Genomic DNA, 22,985 nt, shown 5'->3' on the forward strand with positions numbered 1-22,985 from the left:
CCTCCCCAGAGCCAGATACCTGGACGCCGGCCGACCGGACCTCCCCAGAGCCAGGTACCCCGACGCGGATTGGCCAAGCCTTCCCCAAGCAAGGTACCCCGACGTAGACTGGCCACCCTTGCCCCGAGCACGGTACCCCGAGGAGGAGCCCGAGCGCCCCCCTGACTGGCCACCGGAGGAGCAACCCGACCCAGACGACCCTCTGCGAACTGAGGAACCCATGGTGTGGGACCCCGCTGCCGAGCCCAGCGGGGAGCAGGTACAAATGGAGGGGGAAATGGAAAGCAGCCCGGGGGTAGCTGACCCCAGTCTAGCTACAACAGAGAGCGAACCAATGTTGGTGTGTTGGCGGGGTCCTGACCACAACACAGCGGCAGACTGACTGCCGCTCTTAGGGCCCCGGGCTGGGACACAGTGGAGTGGGTGGGCCTGTGTCCCCCCTGCCACCCCACTTAACGGGTGGCAGCTTCCCCCTCCAGCCAGCGCTCTGACACCGCTACGGAACTATTGGTTGCTGCCCTGAACTATTGTTTGTTGCCCCGCCCTGACTAAGGGCCTGGGGCGTCCCGAGTTTGTCCGTGCTCAGCTCCTGATACCCAGACCTGAGCCCACCCCCCTTGAACTATTGTTTGTTGCCCTGCCCTGACTGAGGGCCAGGGCCTACTAACTCTGTTTGGGGCTCAGCCTGCAGGAAGGTCCTGAGCCCCTGAACTATTATTTGTTGCCCCGCCCTGACTGAGGGCCTGGGCCTACTAACTCTGTTTGGGGCTCAGCCTGCAGGAAGGTTCTGAGCCCCTGGACTATTGTTTGTTGCCCCGCCCTGATTGAGGGCCGGGCCTGAACCCCTGACTGTACTGCTCAGCCTGAAGGAAGGTTCTGAGCCCCCTGGACTATTGGGGGTTGCCCTCCCCTGAATAAGGGCCTGGGACGTCCTGAGCTTGTCAGGGCTCAGCTCCTGATCCACGGTGCTGAGCGCCCGAACTATTGTTTATTGCCCCGCCCTGAGCTAGCGCGGGGGGGCTTGACTGACTTTGTAATCCCCAGCTCCGGCAGTGAGGACCGGAGCCCGGGCCTGAGTTACTGCCGGACCCTGACGGAGAGCAGGAGCTCATTGCAGAGGCCGTGTACCTTTGGCCTAGCCCCTGCCAGAGGGGCGAAACCCTGAGACCGATCCAGGCCGTGTAGTGAGCCGGCCTGGCCCCCGACGGCCCCTGAGAGGGCCCGACCCCCGCACCGGACGTTTACAGAAGGCCAAAAGAAATTTAGCTTGTACAGCAAATACGTTTCTGGGCTCAACAAACAGTGCACGTCAACCAAATTTGATGGGCATCCTGGTAGATGGATGTGGTAACCCGCACTGTGGTCATGGTGGGTGTAAAATTGCTTGCCTTTCCTGCAGGCTGCTTTGTGCAGAAATTCCCGCTGCAGCGCGCTTTTTATTTGCAGAAGCTCTTTAGCAACAGGGAGAAGAGACAAAAGTGGAAAATAAAGCAAACCCTGCAGTTTTCTGGACCTGCCCCGCCCCATTCTCAAAATGGGCAGTGCTTCAGGTTTTCATTCCCTGCTAAGGAAACCTGCTTTGGAAAGTGACACTTCCCCCAGGGCTGCTGTTGGTCAAGCAGATCCTTTGTGTCACACTGTACAAACGCATAGCCAGGACCCCCTCTGAGCAGGATGTTGCCACTTACCTCAGCAGGTCCCTGGAGGCTGAGTTCGGGAGAGAGGGGGGAAACCTGTCCTCTCTCTGGTCCCGCTCCCACAACGCCTCAAGACCTCTAGGAAAGAGGATTGGCTGCTGCTAGAAGTGGTGCGAGGAGCGCCGGGAGCTGGGAATACTGGTGCCACACATAAAGACCACACCATCGTCACCCCAACCACCAGAACAATGCTGGAAAGGACCCTGAAAGACGCCATCCGCTGCCACTACACCAAGAACCTGAAGCGGAAGCCGGACCAGGGCAAGGTGTTCAAGGTGTCCAGAAAGTGGGACGCCAGCAACCACTTCCTCCCGAGGGGTAGCTTTACCAGGTTCGCTGACTGGCGGTTCGTCCACCGGGCCTGACTCAACTGTGTTCCCCTCAATGGAGCAGTCCACCACGGCAACCGGGACAAGCGCTGCAGGAAGTATGGCTACGCCAACGAGACCCTGCCCCACGTCCTGTGTGGATGCAAACAGCACTCCGGAGCCTGGTGGCACCACCACAATGTCATCCAGAACCGACTGGTGAAAGCCATCCCGCTGTTGCCAGCCCAAAAGGGCCCGAGGAGGCAGCAGCAGGGTTCGTTGCCCGGGTATGCTTCGAACTAATAGACACACCAGGTGTGGAGAAGCAAAACAACTTTATTCAAGAGCTCTGAATAGGCACTAGGAGACCAACATGTCTCAAATCAAGCGCAGAAAATACAAGCAAGTTTTCCCTTTTATATTCCAAGCAGTTTCTGTGCAGGCTTTGTCTGTTACTTTTCCCCCTACCCCTCGTTCCCCTCCCTCCTCAAGCAGTTACAGTTAGGAAAATTCCCATTCGTCTGCTTATCTTTGACCTTGTTAGTATGAACGAAACAGCAGCTATCTGCTAGAAAAGCTGACCTTTACATTACTGCTTTAGCCTGCTTCAGCATGTAAGCAGTTAGCATAGAAATAGGTGAAAGTTCACAAGATGGAGTCACTGTGGCTCACTTAGACCCAGAGCAAAGGAGTTTCATCGGCACTTATGGCCTTCCACTCCCCTGAGTTACCTGGTAGCTATGCCTATGACACCAACACCGCCGTCCCTGGGGAAGATCACCGTTGACTCCACCATCCCCGGGACAGACAGCTGACTGCGACTCGACATCGTCGTGACTGACGCGGAAAAGAAGAAGGTCCTCATGGTAGACGTTATGGTGCCATTTGAAAACAGGTCACCAGCCTTCCACGAGGCCCGAGCACAGAAGGTGCTGAAGTACACCCTGCTGGCCGAGACCCTGAGAGCCCAGGGCTATGAGGTCCAGATACACGCCCTGATCGTGGGAGCCCTGGGCACATGGGACCCCCACAACGAGCCAGTACTGAGAGCGTGCGGAGTCGGTCGACGCTACGCCTGGCTCATGAAACAGCTCATGGTGTCTGACACCATCAGGTGGTCCAGAGACATCTACATGGAACACATCACGGGACACCGCCAGTACCACGTCGAGTAACCGAGACCGCCGACCAGGGAAATAACCCACTTCCTTCCCTGACGAACCGAGGGATGCAACCCACCCATGTACTTATTCTCTACACCAATATCAACTTGGACTCTTAATACATTCCACGGGTGGCGTACCCGAGCCTACCTATCCACTGATGCTTTAAAAACTCCCACACCCCAATCTGGATCTATGCTGGTGTAACCCTTCTGCCCATCTAAGTTGGCAGCAACAAGGGCCGGGTTCTGTATCTCGGGGTTCCGTTTCAAAAACGCAATGCAAAACCGGCTCGAGCCCCCGCCCAGTGACGTGGGACAATTACATAACACCCCCTGGGTGCCTCCCCTCTCGCAAGCACGGACTCTGAGTGTAGCAGAAAATGTTTAATAACATGAGGTAAACGACATCAGCATTAAATTGGAAAAGCACCACAAACAGGATTCATAACACAAACCATGAGCAAAAGACCCACCCCAGGAAATTGGGCCATGTCCTTTCCCTTTGGTTCTTGAATCCAGCAACCCAAAAATCACCCAGAGTCCCAAAAGTCCAACAACCCCCAAAGTCTCTGTCCCTGGTCAGTGCAGCCCCAGAGTAAAAGGGGGTGCACACAGGGTGTTAAGGGGCACCTTACGTGATCCGAGGCTGGCCGGCCATCTCTCCGTTGGGTTCCGCTGCAGCCTTCACCACGAGCCAGTCCACTTCCTGCCGTCTCTACGAGCTGCTCCACTCTGCTCACTGACCTGTGAGCCGCTCCAGCCGTCCCCACAAACAGCTCCTCTCGCTGTTCCTTGGGCCGCTCCAACCGTCCCTGCAGGGCTCCGCGCCGTTCACTGCTCCTCCAGTCATCCCCACAAATTGCTCTGCCAGCTGCTTGGCAATATAGCTTCAGGCTCTCCCACTAGTTAACACAGCACTCAGTGATCTCAGCTCTTAATAACTTTAGCTCTTTTGTGATGTCAGCTCTTAGTGATTTCAGCTCATAATAGGGGAGCCCCAGTGCTAGTGCACCATTGGCCCAAAGTGAATTCAGCTCAGCATCCTGTAACTAGACTCCTAATGGAATCAAAGTTAGCTCTGACATTCAACAGTGGAGAGAGATGGTGCAATTGCTGTTTCAAGCCCTCAAAGGGGACCTATGCCATCAGGTACAAATACCTCTCCCCATTCTCTCTCAATTCACTGGGTTTTGTAACCCATGCCCCTTGTCAAGCAAGTGCTACTTAGGTAATGGTGAGTCCTTCTGTCATACAACAGTTCCACTGGCCTTGATTCACAGAATCAGGGTAACAAAACTTTATTCTTCCTGCCCCAATAACAGAGAAACTGGGGATCCCACACCAGCCAAAGTAACCACTTTCAGTTGCTGTTGTTTCATGCCAGGCGAGTGGGTGTGCCTATGCAAACCAGATCAGCCCCTGGAGTTCTTTTCCACACTCGCCATAATTCACCACCAGATGTCAGGGTAGAGCTCATCCTGACTCTGCTTGCACTGGGTATGTGATATGTATGTACCTCAAGAACCTTGTAACCGATACTCGCAATCCCCCATAACCTAAGCCGGACCCCAGATGTACAGTACCTTCCCTCTTAACTTGTGTAAATTTGATTTCAAACATTAACTTTAAAAATTTTATTAAAGCTCTTGGCCCACTCTGCAACAGCAAGTTAAAATGCTGCCTGTCAACTATTCTCTGTGTTTCTGGATCATTGAGCCTTGACGGACAGACGGTAGTTGTGCATTAAGGTCTGCAAGATGCTGAGTACTCTGGACCCCATCCTGCTTAATTTAAAGCATCTGTGTAAGCCCATTGGTGGCAGAGCACTTAAGCACATACTTAATGTTCAGCACCTTGGCAAGACAGGCCAGAATGCTCAGCATCTTGCAGGATTGAGTCTATGGTAACAGTGTCCCGACACACTTCAGCTCTAACCAAAGCAAACATATTCCTACAGCCCTGTTCTTATTCAAATTAAGGAGAATGTTACTTACTGTAAAAATTGCAACATCCAAGTTTGGTTACATTCATGTGAAGAAACAGTTGATGCTAGATATCCCAGTTCTGCACTACTGTGTGTATCAAATGCAAGCTATTCTGAACACACCCCAAACATTCCTCTGCTTCGAATTCAGAGTTTGTACGCATGGAACTGGAGTGCTGAGGCTGGAAAATGAAGGTTGCTGCTTTTCCATTTCTCAGATATATTGTGATTGTATGTTCAGACTTTAGCTTTCAAAATGTCCCCACATTCAAAATGATCTGGACAAACTGGAGAAATGGTCTGAAGTAAATAGAATGAAATTCAATAAGGACAAATGCAAAGTACTCCATTTAGGAAGGAACAATCAGTTGCACATATTCAAAACAGGAAATGACTGCCTAGAAAGGAGTACTGTGGAAAGGAATCTGGGGTCATAGTGGATCCATGATGTAGAAATCATCCATACATCCTTCTCGCTTTTGACTGTTGGCTAGTACCCTTGTTTACTATTGCCCTGGCTTTGGCTTATCTGGTCCATTAATATAGCACTGTTTGTAAGTATCTATATACATCTATCATCAATCTGTGCTAGGTTTTTCTAGGTACCTATCATCATGATCACTAAGCCAGGGCCGGCTCTAGGATTTTTGCCGCCCAAAGCAAAAACAATTTTGGCTGCCCCCCCCCCCCCTTATTTAATTACTCCACCCCTGGCCCTGCCTCAACTCCGCCCCTTCCCCAAATCCCCAGCCCTGCCTCCTCCCCCCAGGCTCTCAAGCCTGGGAGGGAGAGAAGCGGCGCCGCGCCGCGGCCGCTCAGAGTCTCCCCCTCCCTCCCAGGTTCTCCCCCTCCCTCCCAGGCTCTCAAGTCTGCTTGGGAGGGGGAGCAGCGGCGCGCAAAACAGCTGTTTCGCGCGCCGCGGCCGCTCGGGATCTCCCCCTCCCTCCCAGGTTTGAGAGCCTGGGAGGGAGAGGGAGACTCCGAGTGGCCGCGGCGTGGGCGCTGCTTCTCCCCCCTCCCTCCCAGGCGCCCAAGCCTGGGAGGGAGGTTTGAGAGCCTGGGAGGGAGGGGGAGACCCCGAACCGCCGCGGCGCGCAAATCAGCTGTTTCGCGCGCCCTGGCAGCAGCAGCGGAGGTGAGCTAGGGTGGCCGGGGCACATTTTTAGGGGTGGCATTCTGGCGCCGGCCATGCCGCCCCTAAAAATGTGCCGCCCCACGCACCAGCTTGTTTTGCTGGTGCCTAGAGCCGGCCCTGGATGGACAAGAACAAAGCCTTCTGACGACACTAGAACAGCAGGCAGGCAGTGGAGGAAAAAAAATGTACAGGCTAAGGTGCATTTAGGGACATCAGCAGCATATGATTTTTTTTCTCCACTGTTAATTTATTGCTCATGAAAGCTTTCTGCCGTGAGAGTGAGGTAACTGTCCCTCTACAAAAGATGTTTATGCCATGATCAGACAGTATTAAAATGGTTCAGAGNCGCCGCTACTCGCCCTCCCTCCCACGCTCTCAAACCTGGGAGGGAGGGGGAGCAGCGGCGCGCGAATCAGCTGTTTCGCGCGCCGTGGCAGCAGCAGCGGAGGTGAGCTAGGGTGGCCAGGGCACGTTTTTAGGGGCGGCATTCTGGCGCCGACCATGCCGCCCCTAAAAATGTGCCGCCCCAAGCACCAGCTTGTTTTGCTGGTACCTAGAGACGGCCCTGCACTAAGCAGAGGTAAGTACTGTGCTTTCTGGGTGTGTGGAGAAGCGAAGAGATCGTATGCCTTGGTTGTGCATGTTACATAGTAGAAGTCTCAGAGGATTTATTTCTATATAAGATAGATAATTATTGGTCCAGGATGGTTTTGAAAGACTGTTATTGTGACTTAAAAGTCTACCCTGACAAGTGACTGTAACAATGGCATCAAGGAGCTCCATGCTCATCAAGTCTGTCTCTAAATTGAATTAGTTCAGTAAACAAGATGGAACTTCTAATTGCTGACTCTGCAAACTCACCCTAGGAGCTGAGAATCAAATCAGGTTCTTTTCTGGCTCTGAAATCCAAATAATGAAGATTCTACCATGGAACTTTCTATAGTTAACAAATCTATTGATGATGCATGAACCAGAATAGACTCCAGCTCACTATTGCATGGCTGTGTTGGTGCTCTAGAATGTAACAGGACTAAAAAGTAGTAAGATCTTCCTATTATTATTCTACATTTATATTGGGGTAGTACCTAGAGGGGAGCCTGGCCAGGGCCCTATCGTTCTAGGTACTATACAAATAAATAGTGAAGGATTGTCCCTGCTCTGCAGAGCTAATCTGGTCAGCAAATATGACTTGGAATACACAGAGATGGCACATAGATGAGGACAGAGAAAATAAGAGTGGCTGATATGAGAGCCATGATATTTGATTTGTCTCATACCCCTAAAGACATAAAACTTAAAGAAGTTACAGAAACAAGTTAAATCCTATCAATTCCTGGCTTCTGAAGGAAATGCAAACTGCTTTGCTGTCTGTCTCTGAGACTCAGAGAGAGAGAGCTTTCTTCTTGATAACCCTTGGCTCCACTTTCACCACCATTTCATACCTATTGTTCTGCGAGTGTCTTTGAAGCTGATCACCTCATGTGTGCACAGAACAGAGGTAACTTTTTTCCAATTGTGTCTTATCGCTGCGTCTCTTTTCTTAGCATTCTAACAATGGCCCTGCAGGTTGCATGGGCCCATAAAGATTGGCTTTTGCCCACTAGGTTGAGAAGTTCATTCTTTATATATCTGTGCATATAAGCATGTTACTGTTTCCCCCCAAATATAGAACAAAATCCTGATTTGTTGTGCACAGGTGAGCCGAAGGAGAAGAGTGTACAAGAGTAGGTCAGAATATGGATTTTGGGCTCCCCTGAGCACAAGGTAGGGCCCAGCTAACACAAATTCTGGGTGTGGCTGAGTCCTCGTAACCCCAACAAGGCTGGGACCAGGATTCCTGGGGGGCTCAACCCCAACCTTGTCGGGGTCACTTAGGACAGGGGCTAGGGTGTCCCCACGCCAGGGTGCTCTCTCCACACTGGATGCTTTCCTAACCTACTGATCATTTCATACAGTTCATAGCAAATACAATTTATTAAACAGCAATCAATTTTAAAAAATAAGGAAAAAATGGGAAAGGTTAAAGGAAAACACATCACCCCGCTCTGTGGCATGGGGACATCACAAATAGCCTTCGCTGGAATGTAAGGGAAGTTCAGTCTGTTCCTCACATGTCCCAGGCCTCCTGCTCAGGCCCTGGCTGTGCTGCAGGGATGCTGTGGGTTGGACACTGGCTCTGGTGGTGGCCACACGCCTTCAGGCTCTAGGTGGCAGGACCTTTCTTCCCAGCATCAGCCCCCTGCCCCCATCAGGGTTATGATCCCCCTCAATTCTGCCCTGCAAGACTTCTTTGGCTTGTGGTGTCCCCCTGTGCTGGGCCCTCTGCCCAGGGTCCCCCTTCGCTCTCCCCAGCTGCTCACCGCATCCAGATTTGGACTGCTCCAGACCCAGTGTTGCTGCTGCTCTGCTTCCCGCTTCCTGGACTACTTCTCTAGCGCTGGTTGTTGCAGCTTCCCTCCCAGCACAGATCTGCTCTCTGGGCTGCTTCTGTGGCTCTGCTCCCAGCACAGGTCTGCTCCCTGGGCTGCTTCTCTGGTTCTCTCTGGCCAGCATAGCTCTGCTCCCAGCTCAGCTCAGCCCAGCCCCAGTCTGTTCCAGGCAATTCTAGCTCACACGGAGGATGGGACCCCCCTAGCCTATTGCGTCCCTGATTAACTTGCCTGCCCTCTCAATCAGGCTGACCTGGAGCATTGGCCTCTCTCCATTGCCCCTGGGGACTGTGAGTCCCAGGGTCCTGATTTCCCCTTTTCTTTTGGTACTAGGAGCTAGCCAAGCAAAAAGCCCCACTGAGTAAGGGGGCAACAGTCTCCGTGCTGTCAATGGCTATCCCACACTGCTTTGCAGTTGACTATTACTGATGTCTGTTTATCTGTGTGCCCTCCCCTGCTCTGGTGTCAAGTTCCCAGGATGTCCCCTCCCCTGTTTAAAAGCTGGCCTGGGGCCATATTTTTGCCCATTTGCTCCTGAATTCGAGTGTATCAGTAATAGTGTGATACTACAGCAATTCTACCCCACAAACCCCACAACATGCCTCATGCTGCTGCTTGGAACCATGCTGACACCCTGGATCTCATGGCCATCTCAGGACAAGTGCTGGTGCAGGAGGTTCTTGCTGCCTGCCACTGTAATAAAGACCTGTTTGTGGACATTGTAAAGCAGATGTGGAGGGCGTGATTGGGATGCCCACCAGTGCCAGACAGAGACCAAGCAGCTCAAGTGGGCTTCATTAAAATGAGGGATGCAAGGAAAACGTTGGGCAGGGGACACGGGACTAGTCTGTTTTATGAAGAATGGGACAGGATTTTACAGTTATAGAACTGCCCATCCCAGTTTTTAGATCTTGCTGCCAGCTCTGCTTCCCTGCCAGCCCCCAGGACAGCCGCCAACACTCACCGGCACATGAGTGGGACAAGGCCAGAGAACTGTCCCCTGAGAGCCAGGATCTGCTTGGGACTCAGACCAGCTTGAAAGCCAACCAGATTCCTGTCCTAGCCCAACGCAGCCTGATTCCTGCCCTGCATTGGCTGAGCCCAAGCCCAAGCCCCAGCCAGCAAGCCAGGCCAGGACCAAAGAGGAAGATCCTCTGGAGGGAATCTTTGGCAGGCAGGTACTTATCTTTACAAAGTATTATTAGGATTAACTGTGCTAGGATTAACTGTTACAGGTGCCCTGTGCCTGCAGTCATTTTATGCAGATGTGAGTTAGCAGCCTCAGTCCCCCCATCCACATTCCTAAAATGACAGCTGCTCCATCCAGGATCCAGGCCTCTGTTATATGCTAACATCCCGCCCACCAGCCATTGTTACGCCTACAGTACTGAGGGCACATAACCCATTGACCCCTTTTAATTTTTTTTTTTTTTTTTTAAATAATGGAGATATCCCATCTCCTAGAACTGGAAGGGACCTTGAAAGGTCATCGAGTCCAGCCCCCTGCCTTCACTAGCAGGACCAAGTACTGATTTTGCCCCAGATTCCCAAGTGGCCCCCTCAAGGATTGAACTCACAACCCTGGGTTTAGCAGGCCAATGCTCAAACCACTGAGCTATCCCTCCCCCCCTTCCCTCAGCTTCCCTGTTCCCTTCCCTCAGCTGCCCTGCCCAGCAAAGCCCTCCCCTGTTGTATAATGGGGGCCGGCAGCATGGTGCAGCCACCACCCCTTCCCCTGGCAGATCCAAAAAATGAAAACATGTATTTGCTCAGAAATCAACCCTTCATGGAGACAGCGGTGTAACCGTGCCTTAATGGGTCACAACTGAAGATGCCAAATTCAGGATGAACTGCTGAGAAATAGGGCAAACACAACCCAAAACTGGTGGTTATTCTTTTAGAAGATATACCAAAACCAGCCACAAAAGTAAACTCATGTTTCATCACACTGGCTAACAAGAAAACAAAGGCAGTTTCCTCAGGCATTCCAGTTCTTATATCACCACCAAAAACACTGAATTCAGATATGAGTGGTTCTTTACAGCCAGTCTCATCAAATAATAGGTTTTCTAATCCCAAAGGACCAGCCACACACCCAGGTCAATGTATAACTTAGATCTTACCCAAAAATCACACTGATGCCAATCCTTTAGTATGTAAAATCTAAAGGTTTATTTATAGAAAGAAAGGTGAGAGTTAAATTTGGTTAAAGGAATCAATTACATACAGCACCAACTATAGAGCCAATACTTATAACTTCACATACAAAAATGATACATGCATAAAGATAGCATAATCATAACCAGCAAATCATAACCTTTTCATAGACACCTCACTCGACAATATTTGTACAATATTAGCTGCAAATATATAACAGTGGTTGCAACAATGATCTATATGGTCATATTTTAATCAGATAACTTTACAAGCAATATAGAAAAAAACATTTGGTCAGTGATCGTAGTTTACATGAGTATACATGCATATTGTGTGCCCAGTGCAGGTACACAAAGTTCTGCTCTCCACGGTGGTATAGATGTTCTTTAACATGCACTCTACCATTCAAACACCACAGGACCCTATTGATGTGTTTTTTTTGTTTGGTTTTTTTTTTTTTGCACACTCTTTCCCTGCAGGGGAGATAAAGCAGAATTTCGTACAGAGACATTGCTCAATCTTGGTTCACGTTATAGGCAATAGCCGGTTGGCCTCTTCCCCCACTATAGTAAGTACCCTCCACTTCTGGAAGGGGTGGAAACCATGTCGGTGAATAACTTCACAACCTACTGCACTTGTCTGCCCTTTGCCTTTTTGAATAAGGCCTTTCTCTTGCAGAACCAGGTCCACAGATCCTCAGTGCGGGGTAGTCACCTGGCTGTAGAGGTAAGGGCAGAATCAGAGTTGATTGGACTGCTGATGAAAGACTAGCCCCCATCTTTTGGAGACCCTCCCTGTTTTCTGCATCCTGTAGCTATTGGCAGGGCAGTGGAATCCAGCACCTATCATGAGCAAGAGAATTCGTAACAAAACAAACAAAAAAACCTTGAAGGGGTTCTTTGTCTCCTGCATGAAATTACTATAGCACCTTCATGTCATCCCCCCCTCTGCTCTCCCCTCACTCACTGCTCAGATAACAAGTGAGGAAGATGGTGGAGAAAGGTCCAAACAGGAGACCTAGGCTGTGTCCCTCCAGAGGGTGCAGGAGTGGTTTGTGCCTTGTGCACTCCAGCCACTACATCCGCTGGGCCAGAAAGGTTTCGCTTTGGCTGCCATATCCTGACCCAGGAACTGGTTCCCCAGGAGTTCCCCACCAGCGGGGATCTGACAGCTGGGCTACAAATGTCATGAAGGATGGTGGAAAGATTGAGAGCCCTTTGGGCACCGGAGGCAATTACAGCAAAGACCAGTGGTCCAATGTGGAGAAATCCTCCAGAGACAGAGCAAGGAGCAGCCCCTAACACCATTTTGCAGCACAGGTCTGATCATTTGCCTCTCCTTTCCCTCATCAGGCAATTTGGTTGGTCTCCTGCCCTTAGCCCCAAGGGAAGTCAGGAATTCTGCATGGAGGGGAGAAGAAGGGACTCTTCCCCGGAGGAAGAAATTCTCTCTTGGCTAAGGAGCTCTCAGATTTGGTGCAAAGAGTGCCTTTATGTCAGAGGCCACCATCTTGTGAGCCCCAGGCAGCAGCTGCAGTGTCCCCTTACAGGCCTTCTACCCACTCTCAAAGGAGCAAAGATAAAAAAGAGATGCCTGTTAGCAGAAAAGATTCTCAGGACTCAGGTTCCCAATCCCCATGTCCCCTAAGGAGTAAAATTAAAAAAGGGAAAATGGGTTCAGGAAGTTACCTTAGAAACTTAAGAGAAAACTGGCCTGTTCTCCTGGGAATAGTAGTTCCTCTGTCTTCTCTTCAGCAGGTGCCAGAGCTAAAAGCTCTGCTGACCAGGTTTTTATACTTGGAAAGAAAAAGCATTAAAAAAAAAAAAAAAAAAAAAAAGAGAGGTTTATGTGTCGGGTTCTGCTTCATCATAAAATGTATGTTCATCCTCATTTTCATGGATATCACCAATTAAAAAAGGTTAGGCAATCTGTTCGGTCTAGTTCCAAGAGTGGTTCCATCTGAAAAATGAGACAAGATCAGATCAACAATTACCCTCCTGAGGAGGTGGCTGAGGACATTAGATAAGCACCTTCATGAGCATTCTAGGGATGATCATGTCCTGCACAGGAATAGTGGCTTGGACAAGAATGCATATGGGACTCTCTCCAGAGTTTCCTGCTGTCCCTTCCCTACCATTTTCTGATTTTTTTTTCCATACTGGTTAGTGAATGTTCCATCACTTGTGTTGAGATCTCTGGTTTGGTGGATAGGTCCAGAGAAATTCCCGGGAGGGATGGCAATGGTGGAGCCAGAGAGGTCTGTTGGGTAACATGTGGAGCATTCTCTGAGAAGTTGGTAGCCCAAGGAACATGGTCCTTCTTGGAATAATTTTTCCCCCCCTAGAGCTGAAGGCAATAAAGTATGTGTAGTGAGGAGGAGTGTCCGCCCACAGACCCAGAGGGGGAGGAACCACTCACTGAGCCCTGGTAGGCGGAACCAGGCCACATTCACCCCTCCCACTGGAATTCAGTGGGTGGGACAGGAAGTATAAAAGGCGAGTCTGGGAGCTCAGTTGTGCTGCAGCTGCCGAAGGAGCCAGATGCCTCCTCCTGAGCTGGGAGACTGCCGCAGGCCCCTGCGGAGCTGAAGAATGGCCAAATCTGCCGGAGCCACCCGCTGACCAAGCCACAGAGGAGTTGCTGGGACTACCATGGGCCTTCTAGCCTGACGACCCTCTATGGATCTAGGTACACCGAGAGGGGGAGGTAGGAAGTAGCTCAGGGAAACTAGACAACACTAGCCACCCCACCTGTGGGGTGGCAGTACTCCCCCTCCTTAGGCCAGGAGGCCTGCATCAGCCTACAATCAGCCAAGCTAGGACACTAGGCTCTGTGAATCCTGCCTGAGCCTCCTTGACTGTATCTGGGTACTCCACCCCTGCCTGAGGACTTGTTGCCTGCTCTGACAAAGGGCTTTGGCTCCAAACTGTTTGTTGCTCGACCCTAAATACAGGCCCGAGCTAGAGACTTGTTACCCTGCCCTGACTAAGGGCTTGGACTCCGAATGGTGTTTGCTACTCTGCTCTTACTGCAGGCCAGAGCCCCAGGCTGCGTATTGCCATGCTAATTCCCCAACGGTGGGCGACACAAGGCAGAGTAGCCACCCATGGACCCAGGGCAGTGGGGACCACCACCAACAACCCACTACAGTATGCTAGCCAACAGCTGGCCCCAGCATTGCCAAAATGGTTATGTTCTGATAATGACAGACTATATGTTGGCAATGACATATGTAAACCTTTGGGATGGAAGGTAGGAGAAAGAGGTTAAGGAAGCAACATAATTGATGTAGTGGGTGGAGACCCAGCTACAATTTAGGGCCTGGCATATCAAGGGCACTGGCAATGCGAACAACGGCAGCTCCAGGCACCAGCGCTCCAAGCACGTGCCTGGGGCCACAAGCCACGGTGGGGCGCCCTGCCTGTCCCTGCGAGGGCGGCAGTCAGGCAGCCTTCAGCGGCATGCCTGCAGGAGGTCTGCCGGTCCTGCGGATTCGGCGGCAATTCGGTGGCAGGTACGCCAAAGCCACGGGACCGGCGGACCTCCCGCAGTTATGCTGCCGAATCCGCAAGACCAGGGACCTTCCGCAGGCGCGCCCCCAAAAGCCGCCTGCCTGCCATGCTTGGGGTGGCAAAAAAGCTAGAGCTACCCCTGAATGCGAAGGCCAACTGTCTGAGCAAAAAGAAAAAAAATCAGGTGGAATGGACTCTTGATGATCATTTGGAAGGATGCATCCTGAAAAGTTTTGGAGCTCCAATTCTGGATCTTTTTGCATCCAAGCCAAACCTGGAAGTTTCACCAATACTTTGAAAGAAAAAGGGAGCCGGGAGCCCTAGGCATAGATGCCCTGTTGCTCAAGTGGCCAGAGGGCTTACTTTATGCTTTTCTTCCAGTGCTCATCACCACCAGGATAATACAGAAGATCAGAAAGGAGGTCTGCCAAACTCATGAGCATGTCAGTGGATCCACTATTGTTCTCAAATCCAATGCCAGGTTTGTTATCCCAGTGTCTAGCTCTTCACAAAGAGCCAAGCAAATTACATTTAGCAGCTTGGCATTTGAAAGGAGGTTTCTAGAATGAAAGGGTTACTCGTCTGGTCTCATTGAAACTTTGTTAGCATCTAGGAAAGAACAAACAAAACAGGACATACTCAAGGATCTGGTCTAAATTCAAAGACTGGTGTCAACACAGACACATTTTAGCATCATGTAGCCAAAATATCTCATGTTCTGGAGTTTACAAGATTGTTCGTTATCGGGTTGCAGGCTAATACCTTCAAAGTTCACATTTCTGCACTGTTTTCAGTTTTGAGTATATGCAGAAAATCTTCCATTTCCCACCAAAAGGGCATATGTTGCTTCATTAGAGCAGTTCAGCTATTCCGCCATCCTAAAGGTACATAGAGCTTGGTTTTGGGATTTGAACGTTGTGCTCAATGCCTTCATGCACGTGCCCTTTGAACCCATGAAATCAGTTTCATTGTATTACCTGACTATCCAAGTAACCTTTTGAGTGCTATCACTTTGGCAAAAAGGGTGTCAGAGTTGGAAGTTTTGTCAGTTGATCCATCCTGCTGCATCTTTCACAAAGAAAAGGTGGTTTTGAGAATGGATCGCACCTTTATTCCCCAAAGTAAATTCAGTTTTTCACTGAACATGAGAACTCATTGCCTTCTTTTTGTCTTCATCCTTCTCACCCAACCAGAAACTAGGGCATTTGTAGGATGCAAGGCAAGCCTGAATGCTTTATCTGAAAGGAACAGAGCATGAGCAAAACAGCCTTCCAGCCTGATCTTATTTCATCCGAGTTAAAAAGAGGTGCTAAAGGCATCTAGAGCATCAGTCTCAGTGGATATGCTGGTGCATTGCTGAAGTGTATAGAGCAAAAAGGACTCAATCCTCCAGTGGGCACCAGAGCTCACTCAGTACAAGTGGCAGCAGCATCCTGGACTGAGAATGGGCAGGGCCCTTATGATATCTGTAAAGCTGCAACTTGGTCATCCCTGCATACATTTACCAAGTTTCACAAGATAGTCTTTGGCTGATGCAAGCTTTGGCAGGCGGGTCCTGCATGCTGTGGTAGTGCCTTCAAGTAAGGGAATCCTTTCTCTCTGGGTACGTGTAATAGTGTGGCACCCACATCTCACAAGCACTCCTTCTAGCCAAGTGTGTCTGCAGTCTTTAAACAGTCCCAGTATTGGGCCATACCCCGAAGGCTTCATCCCTGAAGACAATGGTTTCGCCTTCTCTGTGCCTCGCCCATCAGGAATAGTGCTATGCGAGCCACCCAAGTCAACTCTTCCCATCCTGATGCCTTTGCCACCTGCTGAAAGGTCTGGAGGAAAGCCTTAGATCATCATCTGGTCTGGCCTTTGCCAGGCCCAGAGCCAACCAACCACCAGATCCAACACCAACTCAGTTCCTGGGTATGGCATGAACCAACCACCCCTGTATCCACACTGGGGATCTGTGGACCTAGCCCTGAGAGAGAATGGGAGAATTTGTGGTTGTTTACCTGAAATTTTTCTCCTCTTTAAAGGGTTAATTCCATAGATCTAGCTCTACCTGAAAAAGGGAGATCTGTTCAATTTATGGCTGAAGTTCTGAGATAGTTAAATTTTTCTTGTTGTTCAGAATTTCTCTTTGAGTATTTTTGCAGCGTGAGGACAAGAGATTCGGTTTTTCTTTCACAGTCTAGCTTTGGAAGCATCTCCAAACAGATGGGGTCTCCAGATGGTGGAAGCTAGTCCCTTGTCAGCCATGCAATCAACTTTGATTCTGCCTGTACAGGGGTAGCATTCGCCTCTTGGGACCTCTCCTTGGTGGAGTGTGTATGCGGCCTTTCTCTCCCTATAGCCTCCTTGGGCTCAGGTCCTTAATTAGTCCTGCAGTCTTTATATGGTCTCAGCCCTGGTATTGAGCCATACTCCAGGGTGTCCTCCCTGGAGGCAATGTCCTCACCCTCTCTAGGCCTTTCTGGTCCCAGCTCTCCTACTGGGCCACTAAAGAGTTCAGTTCCCCTTCTGGGGTGTATCAAAGTCCTGGTCACTTCCCCAGTGGCCAGTGGAGGTACCCAGGCCAACCCACTACTCTGGGTCCCAGCCCAGGGACCCTATAGATAGCAGCTGTCCACCATATCTCTTTATTTACACTGGTTCACTGCTATGAATCTCTAGGCCACTTCCCCACAGCCCCAGCATATTCTTCACCCTTACCTCAGGGCAGGGGCAGTGCAAGGATATTTTGCGCCCTAGGCGAAACTTCCACCTTGCACACCCCCTCCCTTCCCCCTGGAGCATTGCTTATTATAAACTTTCAAAAATGAATACTGCATAATATGGCATTGTTCATTAGAATTAATACACGTTATTGGACTCCATATCTACTCTGGCGACACCATCAGAGGACCCAACCACATCAGCCACACCATCAAGGGCTCAGTCACCTGCATGTCTACTAATGTGATCATTAGTAGACGTGCCATCATGTGCCAGCAATGCCCCTCTGCCATGTACACTGGCCAAACCGGACAGTCCCTATGTAAAAGAATCAATGGACACAAATTGGACATCAGGAATGGTAACATACAAAAGCCAGTAGGTGAACACTTCAGTCTCCCTGGACATTCTATAACAGATTTAAAAGTCACTATTCTTGAACAAAAAAACTTCAGAAACAGACTTCAAAGAGAAACAGCAGAACTAAAATTAATTTGCAAATTTAACACCATTAATTTGGGCTTGAATAGGGACTGGGAATGGTTGGCTCATTACAGAAGCAGCTTTGCCTCTCCTGGAATTGACACCTCCTCATCTATTATTGGGAGTGAACTTCATCCACCTTGATTGAATTGGCCCTGTCAACACTGGTTCTCCACTTGTGAGGTAACTCCCTTCTCTTCATGTGTCATTATATAATGCCTGCATCTGTAACTTTCACTCCATGCATCTGAAGAAGTGGGTATTTTACCCACGAAAACTTATGCTCAAATAAATCTGTTAGTCTTTAAGGTGCCACCGGACTCCTTGTTGGTTTTTATAAAATTAGAATGGTGGATACTCCATCGTACTGGGGGATCAGGTTTGGTAGGGAAGCAGACTGGGTTCGGGTCAGTAGGGGATTGGGTTTGGCTGGGGAGCGGAAGGGAAGCAGACCGGGTTTGATCAGAGAGGGAATTGGGTTTGATAGGGAAGGGAAGCAGACTGGGTTCAGTCAGTGGGGGTTCGGGTTTGGCTGGGGAGTGCAAGGGGAGCAGACTGGGTTTGGGTGTGGAGGGGGGAGAGGGTGCCATCTGGGTTTGGCTGGGGGGCGGCGGGCAGGGTAGGATTCAAAGAGCCGCAAGGTGAAATGGGCCCTCTCCTCTCCAGTCCCTGGCATGCAGCAGCGGGCCAAGTGCAATTGCAACAGGGCAAGGGGAGCGTGTTGCCTGTTTTGCCTTCACGAGTCTGTCCTGCGCCCGGGCTGGAGAGTTGAATGCTGGGCTCTCGCTCTGGCAGGGGGGCGTGGGGCAGGCAGGACTGTGAGGCAGACAGTGCGCGGCCCTCACGCCAAAGCAGGGTCAGGAGGGTAGAAAGTAGGGTTACCATATTTTAATTTAAAAAAAGGAGGACACTCCGCGGGGCCCCGGCCCCTCCCCAACTCCACACCTTCCCCACCACCGCCCCTTCCCCAAAGTCTCTGCCCCCTCCCCTGAACGCTCCACCCCCTGCTCCTCCCTCTCCCCTGCTTCCCGCGAATCAAATGTTCGTGGGAAGCCTGAAACAGGGAGGCAGCAGGTAAGCTGGGGCTGGGGCAGAGCGCAGCCCAGTCCAGCCCTCTCGGCCGAGTGGCTCCCTCTAGCGGCCGGCCGGCCCAGGCCAAGAGGCTCTAGCCCCAGCGTCTCCCACCTGGCTCGGCTTGGGCCCTGGGGCGCTGGCCCCGGGCCCCCAGCCAAGCACCGCTGGCCCCGGCCCGGCCCCAGCCGAGCACCGCCATCCCTGGCCCCCGGCAGAGCACCGCCGGCCCCGGCCCCGCACCACCGGCCCCGGCCGAGCACCACCGGCTCCAGCGGCCCCGGCCCAGGATCGCCCAAAAAGCTGGACATGTCCGGGAAAATCCGGACGTATGGTAACCCTATAGAAACCTGGAGCGCATGGAGGTGGGTTAAAGTGGCTTAGCCGCTCCTCCACGCGAGAGAGCCCGCAGAGCTGCCAGCCGCAGCGTCCCTCCCTTCTCTCCTCAGGGAGCAGAGCCTCTGCCTGGAAATCCTGTAGCCCGCTCTCAGAGCATGCCATGTGCAAGCCGGCCCCAGCCTGCACCACACTGACAGCACAGCTCAGTCCCAGCGGGGGTCTTACACTTCCCGCCACAAGCTGCTCCACTCTCCTTCTGGCTGCTGTGCAATCTACAAACAGAGGAGCTATTACTGTAATGTACCTACCAACACAGCAATATCTGTACAATTATCGATTCACAATCAAAGGACTTCATTGGCTTTCTAAATGGCAGGAGTTGGAGAGCAATTCATTGGGAGTGTGGTTCTTATCATATATGTGCTCCCTACAGTCTGCAATCTGCAGCCAGCATCTTGATTGGCGGCAGCGCCCACAAATCTTGGTGCCCTAGGCGGCCGCCTAGTTTGCCTAGTGGTTGCACCGGCCCTGCCTCAGGGCCTTGTCCTGGTTGAATCCCAGCAGCCAGCCCAGAGCTCCTTCTTGCTCCGGACAGTCTCTGCCGGCACTGCTCTGTCTGAGGTCCTGTAGCTCCTTCAGCCAGTCAGGCACCCCATCCATGCTCCTCCAGCTCCAGCAAGGAACTGAACTTGTTCTGGCCCTGCAGCTCTTTTTAAACTAGCCTGTTGGGCCCTGATAGGCTGCAGGGGAGGCAGCCACTCTAGGCTGCTTGGAGGACCCCACTCTGTCTTTTTCTATGACAGGGTGTGGTAAGACTGCAGGGCCCTCCAGAGGGCCTCAAAGGGTCTGGTACAGTCCGTCACACTGTGCTATAGGAAAAATGGCTGAAATTGGACATGCAGGGGTATTTGAAAATCGTACATTGAATATGCTCAGTAAAAAATGTTGCTAAATTGTAAGATGCATATCTCAGGAGAGAAATTTCTTACAGAATTTCTTACAGTGCATGTGCATGTAATGACCTCTCCTCCCATAGGTTATCATCAGCATTTGAACTCAGAGCATTCAGCACTAAGAACCAGATTTTTAAAGATATTTAGTCTTTTAACTGACTTTGAATGGGAGGCACAATGCATTGAGAGAGTTAGGCACCTAAAACAGGACTTCACAGAAGCCAATATATTAAGTGTGGAAGCTAGCCAGTAGGAAATGCCAAAGAGAGGCCTAAGCCCCACCCCTCAAAGGGGGTATTAAATATTATTGGGCCAGAGAAAGATTGATTGACTTTATAGCCCAGTGGTTAGGGCCTGAAGCTGGGATGAGGGAGACGTACTCCAATGACAATTTAAGTATGGTATACCATACAAAATGGAACAGCTTCAACAGGAGAGAATGAGAGAGACCCACCCCACAGCTGGGAGACCAGAATTCAAATCATCTCTCTTTTTTTACATATACACAGAGAGAGAGAGAACGGGGAGGATTTGAACCCAGGCTTTCCTGATCCTTGATGATACCCAATAGTTCAGTGATTAGGGGTATCATCCATTGGCTGTGTTTTGTTCATGGCCAGATCTGATAGATATGCCCCAAGAAGGGTGACCAGACAGCAAATGTGAAAAATCGGGATGGGGGTGGGGGGGTAATAGGAGCCTATATAAGAAAAAGACCCAAAAATCGGGACTGTCCCTATAAAATCAGTGCCTTGCATAATGACAGGTTTCAGAGTAGCAGCCGTGTTAGTCTGTATCCACAAAAAGAACAGGAGTACTTGTGGCACCTTAGAGACTAAGTCTCTAAGGTGCCACAAGTACTCCTGTTCCTATAAAATCAGGACATCTGGTCACCCTAGCCCCAAGGCAACCACTGAGCATATCTATTGGATTAGTCCTTGCAGGAGAGAGAGGCAGGGAAATGCCTACTTTGTGAATCTCACTGGAGGTAGGTGCCAAGCAGCTGAGTGGTGTCAGGACCAAGGGGATGTGCACATCCCCACCAGCACAAAGGTAGGCACCAAGGGGACTTTACCAGTGGCAATTTAGGCCTTACTGAGTTTAGGTGCCTACAGCATTAGGCAGTAGCTGAGCAGAGGATTGGAGGATCTAAATTTTGAATGTAGACACCATATGTGGAAATTAGGTGCCTATGTCCCTCTTGTGAATGACACCCTCTAAATGCCTAAGTCACTTCTGAATATAGGACTTAATGGTCTAAGTCACTTAGGCGTTGCATTGCCTAAATACCTTTTAACAATATAAGGCCAGGGCCCCAATTTAACAAGGTACTTAAGCATGGGTCTAATTTGAAGCACATGAATGGTCCCTCCCAGTGAAGTTACCAGGACTTGCTTAAAACTAGACATATGCTTAAGTACCTTGCTGAACTAGGACCTACAAACATGGGTCTTGACCACTTGAGCTACAGAAATCAGGCCTTTGGAGCTGTGCTCCGGCTGCTCCGCGCTCCAGCTCCGGGTTCCACTCCAAAGCCCTGTCAGGAATAACTCCTCTAGCAGTTATCTTGCCATCTTATGTGGACCAACCACTAGAGGGGGATATGAAACACACTATGTCAGTGTGTTAAATGTGCACTACTTGTGAATTACACAGTTGAAGATGTGCTTAAGGTGACTTGCAAAAGAAATAAGAAATGAGTTTATGCCCCTTTTCCTTCATTCTGATTTGGAAAGAAGCTCTGAAGTTTTTATTTTTTTCGGCATGTTTTTACATCAGAAATTGAAATCTTGTCAATGCTTTTTTTTTTTCTGGAAGACTCTAATCAAACTGGGCAACTAGTGGTTTTATGACAGAACAGATGCCAAGCAAGTGAAATGTAACGAAGTGAGAGGTGAAATGATCAAGTCACTTGCTGAGCACCCCTGACCCAGTGAATAGTGTGGGTGCTCAGTACCTTTGAAAATCAAGCGCTAACCCTCTTGTGCCTCACTCTCCTACCTGTGAAATGTAGATCACACTTCCCACAGGGGTGTTGTGGTGATACTTTTATTAATGTCTGAGAGTCACTCGGATACTATGAAGATGGGGGCCATATGATGACTGAGACAGAGGATGATCTAGAGCAATGGTTCTCAAACTAGGGCCGCCGCTTGTTCAGAGAAAGCCCCTGGCGGGCCGGGCTGGTTTGTTTACCTGCCTCGTCCGCAGGTTCGGCCGATCGCAGCTCCTGAGCAAGCGGCAGCCCTAGTTTGAGAACCACTGATCTAGAGACAGAGGAGTTGTCAAAAAGTCCTGCCTCCTGAGATTTTGGGGCTGTGATTAACCTTCAGCTCTGTCCATCAAGGAGATTCTAGGAGACAGTTGGGCACCTCAAAACATTATCTCCTCCTGCCTAGATGCTACCCCCAGTACTTCTCCACAGGGACTTTAATGGCTCTCCCTGTGTGGCTGCTTCTAGCAGCTTCCCCCCGAGCTTGTGTCTTCCCTTCTCCCCGTTCTTCAGTCCTGGTAAGGAGAAGTTCACACACACTCTTCCACCAGGCAGGATCAGGCTGCAGCCACCACTGTGGGGCTGGCTGGGCAACAAATGAGAATGAGATCTCCACAAAATGAGCACTTGAGACATAGGTGGCGGGTATAATAGGCTAGGGGAGGCTTAGCCTCCCCTGGTGCAGCCACCGCCAGATGCCTGGGCCATAGTGGCCCTGCCTGCACTCTGCATCTTTCCGTCCCTGCTCTGCCTCTTCCCTGAGGCACCCATAGGCACCTGGCTGAGTCCCTCCTCTCCTCCATTCCATCCACCCTCTGCAGAGGTCCCCGCTGCTCACCACGTCCCTCCTCTGTGAGGCCCCCCCACTCGCCGCGTACCTGTGGGCCTAGTGGGGGAAGGGGGTATGGAGAAGAGAAGGGATGTGGTGGGTGATGGGGTCCTTGCAGGGGAAGAGGGTGGAGGAGAGGAGGGATTAGGGTGACCAGACAGCAAGTGTGAAAAATCGGGACAAGGGTGGGGGGTAATAGGAGTCTATGTAAGAAAAAGCTCCAA

The sequence above is a fragment of the Trachemys scripta genome, chromosome 8 (genome assembly GCF_013100865.1).
Source record: "Trachemys scripta elegans isolate TJP31775 chromosome 8, CAS_Tse_1.0, whole genome shotgun sequence".
Taxonomy (NCBI): Eukaryota; Metazoa; Chordata; order Testudines; family Emydidae; genus Trachemys; species Trachemys scripta.